At 44.0% G+C, this 12,947-nt stretch overlaps 1 protein-coding gene and 1 long non-coding RNA gene across 5 annotated transcripts in view; both read left to right on the top strand.

Annotated features, from left to right (window-relative positions):
• Nucleotides 1-12,947, top strand: part of LOC134485850 (uncharacterized) — a 704,841-nt gene that overhangs the window by 635,212 nt on the left and 56,682 nt on the right. The window lies entirely within an intron of this gene.
• The window catches only part of Nim1k (NIM1 serine/threonine protein kinase), a 44,010-nt gene that overhangs the window by 4,596 nt on the left and 26,467 nt on the right, over nt 1-12,947 (top strand). The window contains exon 1 of one of the 2 annotated variants that reach the window (XM_087622371.1): nt 12,017-12,607. The gene's annotated coding sequence lies outside the window, so the exon portion shown is untranslated. 2 annotated transcript variants of the gene reach the window in all.

Genomic DNA, 12,947 nt, shown 5'->3' with positions numbered 1-12,947 from the left:
ATCCTTAGTTTACTGCCTCCTTTAATTAAGCACTTCTTCTACTAGCTTAAAACTATTCTTTTAAACCTGGGTAGTGGCAGCACATGCACTCAGGAGGCAGAGGCAGTCGGATCTCTGAGTTTGAGGTCAGTGTGGTCTACAGAGTGACTTCCAAGATTACACAGAGAAACCCTGTCTGGAAACAAAAACAAAAACAAGAAAAATGCTATGTGTAGAAGTGTTTTCCTGAATGTTTGTCTGCACAATGTTCGTGCCTGATGCCTGTGGAGGCCAGAAAAGGTCATCAGATCCCCTGGGGGTTACAGATGTTCAGAGTGACTATGTGGGTGCTGGGAATCAAACCCAGGCCCTCTGCCAGAGCAGTGTTCTTAATTCGGAGCCATCTCTCCAGTCCCTCTGTTGGTGGCAGCTCCTCTTCCTCTTCCTCTTCCTCTTCCTCTTCCTCTCCCTCTCCCTCTCCCTCTTCCTCTCCCTCCTCTTCCTCTTCCTCCACTTCCTCCTCCTCTCCCTCCTCCTCCTCTTCCTCTTCCTCCTCTTCCTCCTCCTCTTCCTCCTCCTTCTCTTCCTCTTTCTCTTCCTCCTCCTCTTCATCTTCCTCCTCTTCCTCCTCCTCTTCCTCCTCCTTCTCTTCCTCTTTCTCTTCCTCTTCCTCTTCCTCTTCCTCTTTCCCTTCTGTAGGATTTACTGTTCTTACAGATCTGTCTACTCAAATACAAAAAGAACAAATTAGATTCTTCTCAATTCAACTTCTAAGAGTTCTGCATATGCTCGGATTATAAGAAACTATATTATTCAATTAGTCTGCCTGATCCCTCACGCAGATCAATTTTATGTAGGGTAATTGGCCTTTAGCCCAGTGAAGTAAATTGCTATGTGCTTTCTGCACAAGGGAGACATTTCCTCAGTAGTGAGGAAGGAAAGCCGCTGTGAAGAACATGGCCTCAGTGTGCCCTCAGTGGTGGAAAGTGTTTGCCTGGTGTCTACAAGGCTTTGGATTTGGTCCCTAGACAGACAGATCAACAGACAGACAGACACATACACACCACCACTCAAAACAAAGCCGAAACACAAAATACACTGCATGGAGGCTGGAGGGAAGGAAGGGTGACAAGGAAGCCATGCTTGTTTTAGTTCCTGCAGAGGCTCTGTGACCCCAGCCACTCAGAGGCTAATGTACGAGAGATCTACAACCTAGCAGTTCAAGGCCAGCCTAGGCAGAATTGAAGATGACACAGTCCAGATTCTAAGCTCTTTTGCAGTGTTCAATGACATAATGGCATAACTGACCTAAAGATCAGAGCTGCAATCTCCAGAGAGCCAAGGACTGGTTGTGTCCTCTTCAGAGAACCCAAGGTTAGAAGGATGTTAGTTCGCTTGTTGCTAGGTTGTGTCCTGAGAGCCTCTTTACTGTTTATGACTGTTCTGTCCTGTTCTTAAGAATTTTAAGGATTTTTTTAAAAATTAAAAAATATGTGTTCATATATATATACACACATACATTTATGTATGTGTATGCACACACATATATGCATGCATGATATGTTGCTTTAATTAATTCCTTTTCCCCTTCCTCTTCCTGATTCTCTGCTTACTAGAAAGGCATAGTCAAGGCATTTGAGGGGACTAACCCTCACTTACTAGTTCTCTGGGGTTGGACAAAGTTCTCAACATTTTTAAACTGCTTATTTCATCAGCAGAATGGGTAGTATGTTCTCTGTGGTGGCTTGAATGAGAGTGATCCCCATAGGTTCACATATGTGAATGCTTGGTCCCTGGTTGGTGGAACTGTTTTTGGAAGGATTAGGAGGTGTGGCCTCATTGGAGAAAGAGTGTCATTGGGAATGGGTTTTGAGGTTTCAAAGGTCCACTTCAGACTCTGTGTGTGTGTGTGTGTGTGTGTGTGTCTGTCTGTCTGTCTGTCTGTCTGTCTCTGTCTCTCTGTCTCTCTGTCTCTCTGTCTCTCTGTCTCTCTCTCCCTCCCTCCCTCCCTTGCTTCTTTTCTCCTCCCCCACTACTCTCTCTGACTCCAACTTGTGGATAAGATGTGAGCTCTCGGCTACTGCACCAGCATCATGCCTGCCTGTCTGCTGCCACCTCCCTGCCGTGATGTTCTTGGACTCACCCTTTGAAAGTATAAGCAAGCCCCCAACTAGATGCTTGCTCTTATAAGTCACCTTGGTCATGGTTTCTCTTTGCAGCAATAGGAGAGTAACTTAGTCTCTATCTTCCAGAAATTGTTACAATGACTGAATCAATTGTATAAGAATATTTAGCACAGGGGTTGGGGATTTAGCTCAGTGGTAGAGCGCTTGCCTAGCAAGTGCAAGACCCTGGGTTTGGTCCTCAGCTCCGAAAAAAAAAAAAGAATATTTAGCACAGTGTTTGGTATATAGTAAATGATTAATAAAAGTAGTTTTTCAATATTACTCACTGTTATGATAACGTCTATTATACAGACTTAACCCCAGCTAAAAGAATAACTACTTCAAAATATCTGTCTGAAGGTGCATACATAGTAATGTATATTCCTTCATAGAATCTCATATAGTATGCTTTAATTATTTTTCTGTTATTTTTTACTAGTATTCATTTGGAAACTACTGTATCCTTGCTTCCATTAAATGCTAGGATGTACTGAAGATAAGAAACAGAAAGCTGGTTTTAGACAGGTTGAACACAGTTTGATTATGAATGTGTTCAGTGGGAACACAGATGACTTAGCAATTAACATCAGGTGGTAGGAAAGAGGAAATAATGAGAAAGTACTTTCCCTGAGCATTTTCTACATTTAAAATCATACCTAATCTGCAAATAGGGATACTTTGACCCCTCCCTTTCCTATTTGTACCCCCTTGTTTTCTTTCACCTGTCTGTCTGTGCTAGCTACAATTTCAATCACTATACTGAAGAGAAATGTCTTACTTCTAATTTTAGTGGAAATACTTTTGGTTTCTCTATATTTAGCAGGGATATTTATTCACGTAAATTGTCTTTATTACCCTGAGATGGCTCCATATCCCTAGCTTCCATAGGGCTTTAATCTTGAAGGGATGGATACTGAATTGTATTGAATTGCATCTAACAAGATGGCTGTGTGGTTTCTCTATCTGGTGGATTTACACATTTATGAATTTACATATGTTGAACTACCTCTACAACTGTGATGAAGCTGATTTGACTGTGGTAGGTAATCTTCTTGATACACTTAAATTTTGTTTGCAAATATTTTACTGACAATGTTGGTATATGTGTTCATTACAGAGGTTGGATTGTAACTTTCTTTTTCGTCAGAGCTTTGTTTGGCTTTTGTATCAGAGTAATACTGGATACTGGCTTCATAAAAATAGTTTGGAAATGTTCCTTTTCTATTTTAAGGCATATTAAAGGCGTATTGGTTGCTAGGGTTTGTTTATTTGTTTAATTTTTTTAAGATTTATTTATTGTATGTGAATACACTGTTGCTGTCTTCAGACACACCAGAAGAGGGCATCAGATCTCATTACAGATGGTTGTGAGCCACCCTGTGGTTGCTGGGATTTGAACTCAGGACCTCTGGAAGAGCAGTCAGTGCTCCTAACCACTGAGCCATCTCTCCAGTCCTGTTTGGTTTTTTTTAGGCCTGGAAGAATTCTGTGCTATATCCATCTGGTCCTGGACTTTTCTTTTCTTTTCTTTTCTTTTCTTTTCTTTTCTTTTAAGTTAAGGATATTTAATTACTTGCTTCTATTTCATTGGTTGTTATGAGTCAAGAACTTCAATATAAGAGCTAATAGCCTAAATCTGACAGAGGAGAAAATAGGAAATATACTTGAATGTATATATTGAACCCAATAGCACAGGCATTAAGACCAACAATTGGCAAACAGGACCACATGATACTAAAATGCTTCTGAATAGCAAAGGACACCACATTCTGGTGAAGAGATAGCCTACAGAATGAGGGCGAGTATCTAAAATATATTTAAAAAGGAAAAGGAAAAGAAAAGAAAACTAAACATGAATAAAACAGCCCAGTTACAAAACAGGGCATGGGAATAAACAGTTCTCAAAAGATGAAGTAAGAAATGGCAGAGAAGGGGCTGGAGAGATGGCTCAGTGGTTAAGAGCACTGACTGCTCTTCCAGAGGTCCTGAGTTCAAATCCCAACAACCACATGGTGACTCACAACCATGCGAAATGAATCTGGTGCCCTCTTCTGGGGTGTCTGAAGATAGCAAGAGTGTACTCAAAATGTAAAAGAACAAATCAATTAAAAAAATAAGAAATGGCAGAGAAACATTGCTAATAGCCTTAGTCACCAGAGAAATGCAAATTAAAACCACTTTGAGCTTTCTCCTCTCCCCGCCCCCGTCTCCCAGGCAGAATTAATAGCCATAAAACAAATGCTGGCGTGGATATGGGGAATGGGAATATTTATTCGCTGCTGATGGGAGTGCAAGCTAGTGTAGCCACTGTGGAAATCAGTGTGGAGGTTCCTCAAGGACTAGAAATTGATCTGCCACAAGACCCAATGGCATCATTCTTGGACTCTGCCTCGTCCGACAGAAATTGGCTCACTTGTGTGCTTATTGCTCTTTGATTCAATAACCAGTAACAGGTTATCTCTTTTAGAAATCTCTCATTTTGTTGGCCAGTGGGGTCTCCTCAGACCCCCAAGTATTACACGCAATTTGCCACTGTGTTTGGGAACCCCCTAGAAGTTGTAGGTAAAACTCTATTGGCTGAAGGTACCACATACTTGAGTCTTAAAACGTGGAGAACCAAGTGGGTGCTGACCTAGAAGGAAGCTTCATTCTTACACTGCCAAGCTTTCACAGTGATGGAAGATGCTATGCAGACTACGATGGGGAGAGAGAAGCCATCAGTCTAACTCTACAGCAAACGTGAGAGCCACGGTAACCACTGTCCTGGCAAGGGATGCCCCTTGGTGCAAGAGTGGCAGGAAACCCAGGGAGTGACTGAACATTCTCTGATGGGATTTAAGGTCCTCACCATGAGATGGAACCCACACCTGGCACTGTCACCAGGACCAAGCATCTATGGCTAGATGGGCCAGAGGTCCTAGGTGAAAACTCAATATTATTTTGCTAGGTGTATATCAGACTAAATACTAATTTATTGCTATGCTCATAAATTTGTGCATCTCTCAACCCTCATCACAGAGGTTTCTTCTTGCAGTATATGATTAATTAACATATGTAACACGCAGAGAATAAGAGGCTCACTTCTTTTTTTAAAAAAAGAAAATTTATTTGTTTCTTTATGTATGTATGTGAGTGCACTGTCCTTGACTTCAGACACATCAGAAGAGGGCATCAGATCCCATCATGGATGGTTATGAGTCACCATGTGGTTGCTAGGAATTGAACTCAGGACCTCTGGAAGAGTAGACAATGCTCTTAACCACTGAGCCATCTCTCCAGCCCTGGAAAACTGCATTTGTAAAGGCACCTGACATGAGACCATTAGGAATAACTTTCAATGTTGAAGCAGATCTCAGACCATTCTTTCAGACTAGGCATTTAACTGTGAGCCCGTGGTCCTTGGGGGAAAGAGATTGGAGAATCCTTGGGATTCTGGGTAGACACTGAGCTGCTTGAGCCTAAGAGGTAGGACTTAACTCACTGCTACTTGTGTTGCTTTTGGCTCCTTTGGGGAGAAATAAAACTTGGAGAAGTTGGAAGAAGGGCCCAGGCAAGGTCATGGGTGTATATATTTAAAGAGCTGTTTAGAGAAGCTAAGGAGTGCAGGAAAGGTCTTAAAGACAGAGTCGAGATTATTTTTTGCGCTTTAAAAATAAAGTTAAATCTTCTGGAAGCGACTAGCATAGCACATCCTAAATAAAGCCTGGAAAGAAATAAGACTTCCCTACACTTAGTGTGGTCCCATCGGCCTTGGCAGCTTTCCACACTCGGTTGTTTTGGTTGTTCAGGAACTGGCACCAACACTGGTTTGCAAACATTCTGATGCCCCCAACTCAAATGGTCCCTTAGGAATGTCTACCCACCCGCTGCGTGCTTCTCAGGGGACGGTAGCCTGTCTTAGGAAAGCAGAGGGACATTTCATCATTCCCCACAGTGTTTCGGAAAATTTCCACCAGACATGAGCTGCCCAGGGGAACCTCTAGAAAACCTGCCCTTGTTTCAGAGAAAGACATAAAAGCATTTAAAAATATTTAGTTGTTTCAAAATTCATTTTACCTTCTATTATTATTTTTATTTTTTGTCATAAAACAGTTTATAGCGTTTAACTTTTCAGATAATAAAAATATTCTTATGAGAGAATATCTATTCTGGGGAGTCATGCCACCTTTAAAAACATCTGTGCAACTCAAGTCAATCCATCCCGCATCTAGGGGACCCTTCCAGGATCCCGGGTGCTCAGAGACCTGAAGGAGTAAGACTGGGGATCAGATGGGCAGGAACCCGTGTGAGCATGGGCAGAGTGAGCGCGTCCACCATGGAGGGTGGAAAGCTAACAGCAAAACAGTAAGCATCCTGGAGACAGCAGAGGCAGCCCCGACTTCTGCTTGGAGACTCCAGAAGAGCGGTGGGGAAGGAAGAGTGGAAAGAAAAAAAGAGAACATTGAGACCCATGTTAACACTCGAAGGTCAACCAACCACTAGACAGTTAAGCAAGAAAATAAACTAGAATTTAAAAAAAAAATGTGACCATACAGAAATCACACCACAGACAATTACCAAGCAGGGGCACACCAATAGCATGGACTTAAGGGAGTCTAAGAGGTAAATGCTATAAAAGTCTGTATTTCAGGTCTGGTGAAGTGGTTTGGTATACGTCTTAGGGTTTCTATTCCTGCACAAACATCATGCCCAAGAAGCAAGTTGGGGAAGAAAGGGTTTATTCAGCTTACACTTCTACATTGCTGTTCATCACCAAAGGAAGTCAGGACTGGAACTCAAGCAGGTCAGGAAGCAGGAGCTGATGCAGAGGCCACGGAGAGGTGCTGCTTACTGGCTGTTTTCCCCTGGCTTGCTCAGCTTGCTTTCTTATAGAACCCAAGACCACCAGTCCAGGGATGGCACCACCCATAATGGGCTGGGCCCTCCCACCCTTGATCACTAGTTGAGAAAATGCCTTACAGCTGGGTCTCATGGAGGCATTTCCTCAAGGGAGGCTCCTTTTTCTGTGATAATTCCAGCTTGTGATTTTGTGACACAAAATCAGCCAGTACAGTGTCTAAGGATGCTTGCCACCAAGCCTGAAGACCCACCCGAGTTCAATCCCTGAGCCCCAAGTGTTATTTTCTGACTTCCACACGCACACGTGGCATGTGTGCAACCTCCACACATATGCAGTGAATATGTAAAAAGATTCTTTTTTAATCTTCCTTTTTGGATGATCATATAGGTAGATCTGGGGAATAACCTTGCATTGAGAAAGATGGGAAGGAAGGAGGCCTGTTAGCAACTAGACACAGAAAGAGTTGAGCCTGACAGGCTTTCGTGTTCTCCTCTAGGAAAAGAGCTCAGTGGGATAATGTATGCTCATTGTGCATGAAGCTGTGGCACCCCTCAGTCCCTGGTACCTCACAAGAAGAAAAAAGCCCATAGGTGCCATCCACCCTTGTCATATCACACATGCAATTAAAGATTCAAATCAAGCTAAGTGTGCTATGCTGCTTTCTGTTATTGTAGCAAAGAGCGAGACAATCAAGCCACGATATGAAAGGTTCACTGTGGCACACTGTTTGGGGGGTTCTCATATTCATGGTCTCTTGGTGCCAATGATTTGGGGCCCGTGGTGAGATGGGCATAGTGAAACAAAACCATTACTGTTAGCCAGGGAACAGAGGAAGAGGAAAGGCCTGACATTTGGTGATCCCTTTTGGAGGCCCACAACAAACCATGTCATTGACCATAAAACAAGTCTAGCAAACCCCAGCTTTGCATTTCTGTGATTATTTGGAAGCATTGAACATATCCACCAAGTGGCAGAATACCTTAAGACTCTTATCTCTCCACTTAACGTCTACGGGATCTACTGCTCCGCTCTCGGGCGTGAGTCTTCACCTGCTGTGGATTCCAGGTCTGCCCACGAAGGGCAGCAGGAGCGTGGGTGTGTAACAGGATAAGGGGGTGCCTCCTCTCTCTCTCTCTCTCCCTCTCTCTCTCTCTCCCTCTCTCTCTCTCTCTCTCTCTCTCTCTCTCTCTCTCTCTTTCTCTCTCTCTCTGTGTGTGTGTGTGTGTGTGTGTGTGTGTGTGTGTGTGTGTGTGAAGCTCCTCCCAGGCAGACCACCTGCCAATCTTCCCATCCAACATCCATCTCTCTGGAGCCCAGAATAATTCTTCCTCAGCATTTAAAAGCCTCACACTCTTCTGAGATTCTGAGGTGCAGCAGGAACACAGCTCAACCCAAAAGCTCCTCACTCAAACTGAATTCAGAACCGAACAGTCAGCAGGGTCCCCATCCCCCTTCCCCATTTCTTCTCTTCCTCCTTTTTAGTGATTCCCCTAAACGAAAGTAACATGGCCACCTTGTCCTGGGATAACAAGTGAGAGACAAAAAGGAGTGGCCACAGCCTGGTTGAGGCACAGCTTTGCTCTGCTGATTAATGTAATGGAGCCGCTCTCTACCCCTCAGTCTAATGTCCCGGATCGGTCTCCAAGCAGAGGCTAAGCACGGTTTCTGAGTTTGCTCCTGAATATTCTGGAACACCAAGAGCTCCTCGTGTAGGGTGGTGTCATGATTGTGAGACTAGAGTTCGCTGTACTTGTGTCAGGTTCTCCAAGTCCTAACTTCAAGAGGAAACGAGTTTAGAAAGCCTACAAGATGTGTTCCTAACAATAGTTTTGGCTCTTCCTTGTTGCTCTTGTAGGCCCAGTGGAGAGTACAGGAGTCCACAAGTACTGTCTGTCTGTCTGTCTGTCTGTCTGTCTTAGTTTGGGTTTTACTGCTGTGGACAGACACCATGACCAAGGCAACTCTTATAAGGACAACATTTAATTGGGGCTAACTTACAGGTTCAGAGGTTCTGTCCATTATCAAGGCATTATCATCATGGCATCACCCAGGCAGGCACGGTGCAGGAGGAGCTGAGAGTTCTACATCTCCATCTGAAGATCACTGGGAGAAGACTGGGTCCCACAGGGTTAGGAGGAGGGTCTCATTGCCCACCCCACAGTGACACACTTCCTCCAACACCTCCAAATAGTGCCACTACCTAGGCCAAGCATATTCAAACCACTACACTGTCTGTCTGTCTGTCTGTCCAGCTATCTATCCATGTATTTGTCTATTTATTGAGGCAGTGTTTGTTTCACTATGTGGCCCTGGCTGTCCTGGAACTCACTATGTAGACCAGGGTGGCCTCGATATCACAGAGATCTGCCTTCCTCTGCCTCCCAAGTGCTGGGATTAGCAGTATGCTCTACCATACCTGACTTCATTTCTTCCTTTTTTTTACCATCAGTATTGAGCATTCTACAGTCCATCGGTAATTACGCCACTTGGCCCACGTTGTGCCTGCTACGCCTTTCTTGGCCATCTATTTCTAGATTCAAAACTTCCCCTCTTTTGAGTGTTGGATTCCATCGTCCCACGCAGGTATTGTATTAGAGCTGTTACTTTTACATATGTGGTCTTCAGAGATTGGAAACATCCTCAGAAAACAACAGAGATTGGGGCTGGGGATTTAGCTCAGTGGTAGAGCGCTTACCTAAGAAGTGCAAGGCCCGGGCCGGGGTTCGGTCCCCAGCTCCGAAAAAAAAAGAACCAAAAAAAAAAAAAAAAAAAAAAGAAAGAAAACAACAGAGATAAATGTATATTTTTTTGCCCCTAGGTCAAGGGCTAATTATAATAAAAACAATTATAGAAGATGTCCAGGTGGTTAAAAAAATTAAAACAACTGGACCCTACTTGTACCCTGGTCTCCCTTCCCTGCCTCCTGACAACAGTTAAATACTCACTTCATGCAGGCTGAAGTTTTTCTGCACACTAGACATGCAGCCTTTTCTGGTATCTGCACAGATCTGCATGTAAATGAATAATAACGTGGTTCTCACGGAGTGCTCCTTTGCTTTACAATTCTAATTCCAAAAAGGCGAGCTGAAGCAACATGGGGGACAGGAGGGAGGCAGTGACCCCGCCCCAGGCGTGCCAGAACCTTCTGGAAAATGCTTTTGCGTTTTAAATAACGATCAGTCTCCAGGGCTTTGCACTCTGCTCCTGCGCTGCCCTGTGAGATGAGAGATTCTCATTATCTACTTTCATTTGCCTCCTTGGGGAAAGTTTTTCAGTCAGAAATACAGGTCAATTAGCAAGCTCCACGGAACAGTGTGATTCTAAGAGCTGGCTGGGAAGCCTGCTGGCTTCCGGCGGGCACTTCTAGACTGTCTCTCCAACAGCTCGCAATCACTACTTCAGCCAGCCCCGGTTAGGGACCACTCTAGAGAGCAAAGCATCTCTAATTACAGTTGCCTTCTCTTTACTGTCACTGAAGTCTGAGAAGTTGAAGAAATAAAGGCATAGCCAGCCAGTGAGCCAGCCAGTCACAGCCATTTCCCCTCCAGTTTTTTTGTTACTGTCGTTTTTGTTTTTTATTTGTTTGACATGGCTTGGTTTGTTTTCTTAGATGAGGTCTGACTTTGTAATTCAAGCTTCTTCGTGCCTCAGACTCCAAGGGCCAGGTCTTTTTTCTTTTAAATGATTTATTTTTTTAATCTCTCTCTCTCTCTCTCTCTCTCTCTCTCTCTCTCTCTCTCTCTCTCTGTGTGTGTGTGTGTGTGTGTGTGTGTGTGTGTGTGTGTGTGTGTGTCGGTGTGTTTGTGTGTGTCCTAGGAAGGGAGAAGATGTCAGGTCCCCTGGAGCTAGCTGGAGTTACAGGAGGTCATGAACCCCCTGACACAGTCAGGTCCTAGGATCTGAACTCTAGACCTCTGCAAGAGTAGCGAGGACTCTTAGCCACTGAACCCTCTCTCTAGCCCCTTCAGAGAGCAGTTTATTTTGCTTTCTGCAAGTGAAGTATATCGGGCTAGGGACGGGGTTCAGTAGGTAGAGCATCTGCCTAACTTCCCATGAAGCCCAGGGGTCAATCCCTGGCACTGCCCACATCAGTTAGGAGGATCACACTTGCTCCTTGACGCCATGATTCATGTTCTTCCGTGGGTTTGCCTCGTTTACTGCCTTCTTGAAGTTGTAAGGGCAGCTTGGTTGGGACATACCTCCTCTTTGTGTGGAGTTCAGCATGACTACTTGTACCTCTGAGTTCCGGGTGTCCTGTTTCCTCGGTTTTTCGGTACACTCACAGGTATGAACCTATGAAGAAAGGTGAATATTCTTATTTCATTTCCTTAATTGAGCAGTGTTTTAAACCTATGGATATTTTGGTTTATATGAGCAAAACAGCTTTGTCTCTCCCTCTTTTTTTTTTCTGCAGACATCAGGAATATTTTTCTGTGAGATGAGTTGATTGAATGTCCTATATGGAAATGGGGGGGGGGGGTCCCTATGTTCGCCCATGGCCTTTTCTAAGCGGGAACTGAATTGAACTATGCACACCAAGAGCAGGCAGAAGCAGCCTCTGCGTGGGAAGTAGAGGGATTTATAAGACTGAAATCTCTTGCTTCATCCTCCAAGATCTGTACCAACCACAGGATGTGTCGTTTACTCAAGAATTTTATTATCTCCCCTCCTTTCTTCTCCCCTCCCTCCCCCTCTCCTCCCCTTTCTTCTCCCTTCTTTTGATAAAGCCTTACTGAGTTGCCTAGTCAGGTCTTGAGCTTGTGTTCATCCTCTGTCAACCCCCTGAGTGGCTGGAATTACAGGCCTGTACAAATAAACCTGATTTCAGCCTCTTTAAAAGACTCAGAGTTGCTGGGAATGTAGCTCAGTTGGTAAACTATTTCCCTAACATACGTAAGGCCCTGGCTCAGGACAGAGTACCACAGACTGAGCAAGACAGCACCTCCCTGTTTCGTCAGCACTCTGAGGAACGGGTGAAAGGGTCAGAGTTCCGAGGTTGTTCTGGGCCACTTGACAAGGTCCAGGCCTGCATGGACACACAAGACCCCATGTAATAGCAACCAAATGCACAAAATTATAGAACGAGATAATTAAAACAATGAGTCATTATAGTTGAACCTGGACAGAACACATAAGAACAGATACAAAGAGATGGAGAAAATGGGGCAACAAAAGAGGGAAAACTTACAGCTATCACCACAGGTAACAGAAATTTAAAGCAACTTCTGGTAAGTTACAGTGCATATTGTAAAGTCCTAAGCAATATTAAAAGAAACCCTAAACATTTATAGTTAAAAAGTAAAGAGCTATCCACCATACCAAAAACCAAGCCAAACCAAAACTAAACAAAAAACCAACTCTGCTCCATAACTAATATATATGGTTTTTGTTGTTGTTGCTGCTGCTGCTGTTTTGAGACAGGGTTTCACTATACAGCCCTGGCTTTTCCTGAATTCACTCTCTAGGCCAGGATCTCTAGGCCTTATCTCACTGAGATCCACCTATCTCCACCTCCTGCACGTTGTACGGCCTGCACCACCACCACCCTGCGCATGAAGAATATTTTAAAAGGCTTATCTTTCCTCATCAACTTGACTTGGTACCTTGGTGGAAGAGACAATGTGTGAGTCAGTTTCTGTCTTCTATATCGATCTATTTATCCACTTGTCTATCCTTAAAAGTGTGTGCTAGCTAGTTCTTATGTCAACTGGACAGACTAGAGGCCTTAGAGAAAAATCTTAACTTTAAAAAAGAACCTCAACTTCAAAAATCTTTTTTGGATTAGTGACTGATATGGGCGGGTCCATTCTACAAGGGGAGGTGTCACCTCTGGGTGACATTTTAAAAAATGCGTGCTGAAGGAGCAGGCCAGGAAGCACCATTCTGCCACAGTTCCTGTCTCCCTCCTTTGACTTCCTACTCTGACTTCTCCTGGATAATGAACTCTTAAGCTCTAAGATCAA

The sequence above is a fragment of the Rattus norvegicus genome, chromosome 2, assembly GCF_021556685.1.
Source record: "Rattus norvegicus strain SHRSP/BbbUtx chromosome 2, alternate assembly SHRSP_T2T, whole genome shotgun sequence".
Classification (NCBI taxonomy): Eukaryota; Metazoa; Chordata; class Mammalia; order Rodentia; family Muridae; genus Rattus; species Rattus norvegicus.
This window is presented reverse-complemented; position numbering and strand designations above follow the sequence as displayed.